Here is a 4884-nt window from a genome sequence, read left to right as displayed (position 1 = left end):
CTTTAATTTCATGATCATTTCATAAACCAATTTTAAGTTTATTCATATTATTGATTGGATTTTAATCTTTTGATTTTTATCTTTTCCACTATTAAATAGGTCCCAATTTTATTGATTTCTACTGATAGTTACCAACTCTCCCTTTCTTGTGACCCTTATTTTTTTCTTCTTTTGACATGGGAATCATGGAGTATCTTTGAGAATAAAAGATTCTTTCATTCATAGGTAGAAGCTTAAGAGGGAGAGAGAAAGCTATGCCATTTTTCTGAATCAACCCAACATGGAAGTCAGTCATATGCTAAACAGCCACATGGGAGGAACAGAGAATGTTCCTTAGAGAATGAGTAAGAAATCCCAGGACCTAGAGTAAACATTGTTAGGTTCTGGCCAACATTGGAATGAAAATGGAAAGGGAGAACAATGTTCATATTTGAGTCATAACTCCAGCCCAACAGAATCTCATAATAGCTCATAATAACTGGGCTAAGTGGGATGGGAATTCAAGTAAGAAAGAGTGCATTATCTTATCAAAGGCTGAATTATTCCTATGTCTTTAGTACAGCTTCAGGTAAACAACTTTTCTTATGGGAAGACCCTGGACCTGGTGACAGTCAATAATTAATGTTTAAAAGATGGTCAAGTTCCTCTGTGGCAGGTGAGAAATGGGAAATTAGACACGAGTAGGAAAGGAACCCTCACTGTAGAGTCCGCTTGAATCAAGAATTCCAACACAATTAATGACATTAGCAATGAACCATGGCTAAACCAAATAAAACTATTAACTTTATTTACATTGAACATAACCTACATTCTCATCCATAACTTAACCTTATCTATTGCAATTCTATCAAGTGCCCCCCCACACATTGGGATCTCATTAAAGATTCTTAGCAACACGTTGATGATAATGGCAATAAAACCTGCCAAAATCCTAAAGATGACAATTATGAAGACAATGAAGATTCTTCTATGAAATGTATACACATTTCAACCTGGGTATTCTTGCCATTTTCCTAAGCAATCTTAATATTTACAATAAAATACTTTTATAATAATAAACTATACTATGTTTCATACTGATTCATCCAGAAATCCTATTCTGGATGGAAATCAAGGATCTAGTTTTATCCAAGTCAAAGTCCCTGAACTATTAGAGGTTTTCTCAGGCTACCATGAGTGATAGTATAAAGCAATACTCTCTTCCCTACCGCTTCTGACACCTTTAACCTAACTCTTCTTTGCTGGTAACCAATAGCATCTATTTGGCATTTTTCTTATTTACTTATTTTCAATGCTGTTGAGAACACAAACTAGAGCTTCACAAATGCCTGACAAGAACTCCACCATCATTTTTTTACCCTAGCCCTCATATGACTCTTTCTTGTAGACAAGAGATTGTTTGTACAATATTTTCAGTTATTTGAATTTCAAAGTATGGATGTTACACAATTTAAGTACAAATTTTATGAACAGTGAATAGCTTAGTGTTTTCTCTAGCATTCTGATCATGACTGCCTTTCACTTGGAACACATGTGATTGTGTTTAATTTTGACCTGAAGTCACTGAAACCCAACTTCCTCCTTTGGTTTTGAGTTTCTTTTATCTAATTTCATTTATTTTCCTCATTTTATTGTTTTTCAAACAGTGTATTTTGATATATAGTTTTATGTCCATTGTTGACTTGTAAATTATATCTAGATTTTCTTTTGATAGTTGCTATAAGGTAATATTGAATTTTAATATATCACCACTGAAGACACTGTTATAGCTCAGGAGGTATGATGAGAAGGGAAGGGGACATAAATTAGAGAAGGGCGTTTCAGGAAGAAGGAATAGCCCATAGACCTATATGTATGTGAGGAACAGAAGAAAGCAGATTAGTATTGCTGTAGCTGGAGGTCCAAGGGAAAAAGGCTATGCAGAAGAACAGAATGGAGTCAATCATGCAAGAAGATGGCATGGTCAGGTAGATGAGCCATTGAAGGGTTTTTGATAATGTTTAATTGGAAGGCAAGAGATATACAAATGTAAGTAATCCAATAGAGCTGTGTCCTCACCCTTTACTGTTTCTTTTCTACAGTTTTTGGCACAAATTCGAGGGATTTGGAAGGTATGTGACCTTGAACTTTTTTTTCCTGTAAGTCTGTGCATCATGCTTGTACCAGACAAATGTGGAAATTAGGGTCTCTGGGACAGGAAATTCAGCAAACAACTCATTCATCATGCAGGGNGAGAGAGAGAGAGAGAGAGAGAGAGAGAGAGAGAGAGAGAGAGAGAGAGAGAGATTGATTCCCTGAAGTGCTCATGGGGTATATGACCATATCAATAACATTCTCTCATTTCCTCCTCTGTCCTTGATAATGCAATCATATATTTTCCTTCTGTATCTTCTAACATTTTATTACGATTTGTGAATTAAAGCCTACTTTGTCACGTCCACCCTCGTCCCGCAAGGAAAAACGCAACATCTGGAGCTCTTCTTGCAGCAGTTTTCAGGACTTTATTCACAATAATCTTTCTCTCTCTCCTTCTCTTTCCCTCTCTTTACCCTCTCTCTCCCTGGGCAAACCTCTCCCAGCCCTTAAGTAGGCATGGGCTGCCAACCCCAAACTGCCAGGTGGGCACTGCCCATAGGTTCACGCATATGCAGGAAGCTGATAATCATTGCGTGATCATAGCATAGATCAGGCCTTAGCCATCTCAGGAGTTGATTATACATCTCCATCAGGTGTGACACCACGCAGCTCGCTACACTACTTGATTTTAAAGAAGTTTAAAAATGAGAAAAATAGATTTTGTATGTTTTTACTACCTTTACCAATTCTTACATCCATTGTTATGTTTTGTAGCCTGGTTTCAATATAATGGAATTTCTTCAATGTATTACTGTGATGCTTTGAATAAGAATGGCTCCAAAGGCTCATGTATTTGAATGCTTGACTAACAGGGAGTGGTACTACTTGAGAGGGAGAAGGAGGTATTACCTTGTTAGCCAAAGTGTTGATGGGGTGTGTCACTAAGGGTGGATTTTGGCATTTCAAAATCCCAAGCCAACCAGTAGCTCTCTCCTCCTGCTTCCTGGATTCATAGCTATTGTTAAGGCCACTATATGGCTCTTAGTACTCACAGCTTGTAGCAACCAAAGACTTCCTGCTTCCTAATGCCAATGTACCGCTGGACTATGTCAGAACAGCAAAAAAGGAAAATGGGGGACATAGGGAAATGGGGGAGGGAATGCAAGGAGAGGAGGGAGGGAAAACTGTGGTCAGGGTGTAAAATAAATGAACAAATTTAATTAAAAATAACCTATGGATTATACAGGCAATGAAAATATAAGATCACCATTGCTGCTACCAGAGGAGAAGGAATCAACTAGTCAGTGTGTGGTCATAAGTGCTGGACAGTGTAAGAATGGGTTGCTGGTGCTTACAGGTAGTGGACTTGCTTCAGAAAAACAGAAAATGTTCAGCAAATGTGAAATAGTTCTTAAGGCTAAAAGGTGCTGCATTTGACAGCACAGTAACTCATGCTACTATTCTGATGATGAAGCTCAAATTACTTTGAAGTGTGTGCTCAGGATTCTCAATGGATGCACAGCAAAGCATGTAAATAGTCACAAGAGCAAGGCACAGAGAAGAGCATCCTCAAAAGAGCGGAGATTTTGCTAAAACTAGTTGATGGATGCTACTTATTTTGGGTGGAAACTCAAAACATCATCCAAAGGACAACCTCCATAAGCTCATTGTTGCAGTGGGAGACAAAGTCTTCAGCAGAAAGTCCAAACGAGACAGTGACGTGAGTCAGATCATCAACACACTTGTGTTCCATGCCTCTCCTGTTTCTGATAAGCATTTCTGTATATATGACATCATCTATGAAGATTGGTTTTACTGTCAGACAGAAAGGGTTCAAAAGGGCAAAGTCTGGATGACACCACCTACCTGACTTAATAACTGTGTAATGTATTTTGTTTCCTCTTGACAGGTGAATGTCATACCAGGTGAATATTTTGAGTTAACCATGGATAATTCGTGAGAAATCAGATGTTGTTTTATGTTTGATCATTCACATTTATATGGAAAAAGAAAAACATTCTTATTTTCTTTCTTTATGGTAGAACAATTGAGGGAAAAATCAGAAAAAACAAGGCTCCCAGTCTCTCTGTGGAATATATTTATGATAAATTTTAATGTTCAACAGGGATAAATTTATAAAATCCTAGTCATATAAATGCTACTAACACTGTAAACTGCTAAAGATAATTAAGACATACAAGTTAATGGCCAGTCACCTAATAAATGGTCAAATTCTTTAATGTGGTAAGAGTCATGTTTGTAGTCATAAGTAAAAAAGTAATGCATTTGCAGGGACAAGCTTGGAGGGAGAGACCAATTTATATTTCTTGTTATATAGCATTCTGTATATAATTTTAAGGTTTGCCTTAAAAATAACTAAAAACAAATTGAAAGTAAACTTAAGGGTTGATTAATGTAAAATATTTGCAGCCAGATATACATTTAAAATGTAAGAGAGTGCTTAATATGTTACTTATATATTTGAATACTTGGTACCCAACTGGGGAAACTGTTTGGGAAGGGTTAGGAAAAGGTATGTCCTGAGGTTGGACTTTGAGACTTCAAAGGATTCAGGCCATTCCCAGTATGCTCTCTGTTTCTGGTTTGTACACAAGGACAGGGGCTCTCAGATACTGCTCCAGTGGCTGCCTCCCTGCTTGTTCCATGCTCCTTGCAATGAAAGTCATAAACTCTAATCCTCTGGAACGCTGATCTCCAAATTAAACACTTTCTTTTATAAATTGCCTTTTTAGTGGAGTTTTGTTATGACAATATGAAAGTAACTAAGACTATAATGACCATGTCAGG

At 37.2% G+C, this 4884-nt stretch overlaps 1 long non-coding RNA gene across 1 annotated transcript; it reads left to right on the top strand.

The window, feature by feature from the left end:
- Positions 1-547: 547 nt before the first annotated feature.
- LOC126490675 (uncharacterized) lies at positions 548-4309 on the top strand. Its single transcript, XR_007589219.1, has 3 exons — positions 548-655; positions 2082-2111; positions 3986-4309. It is a non-coding gene; the product is annotated as an uncharacterized lncRNA (long non-coding RNA).
- The last annotated feature ends 575 nt before the right edge of the window (positions 4310-4884 follow it).

The sequence above is a fragment of the Alexandromys fortis genome, unplaced genomic scaffold (assembly GCF_014885135.2).
Source record: "Alexandromys fortis isolate MF-2015 unplaced genomic scaffold, M_Fortis_MF-2015_v1.1 scaffold_184, whole genome shotgun sequence".
Taxonomy (NCBI): domain Eukaryota; kingdom Metazoa; phylum Chordata; class Mammalia; order Rodentia; family Cricetidae; genus Alexandromys; species Alexandromys fortis.
The sequence above is the reverse complement of the archived record's forward strand: the minus strand, read 5'-3'. Positions and strand labels throughout refer to the sequence as shown.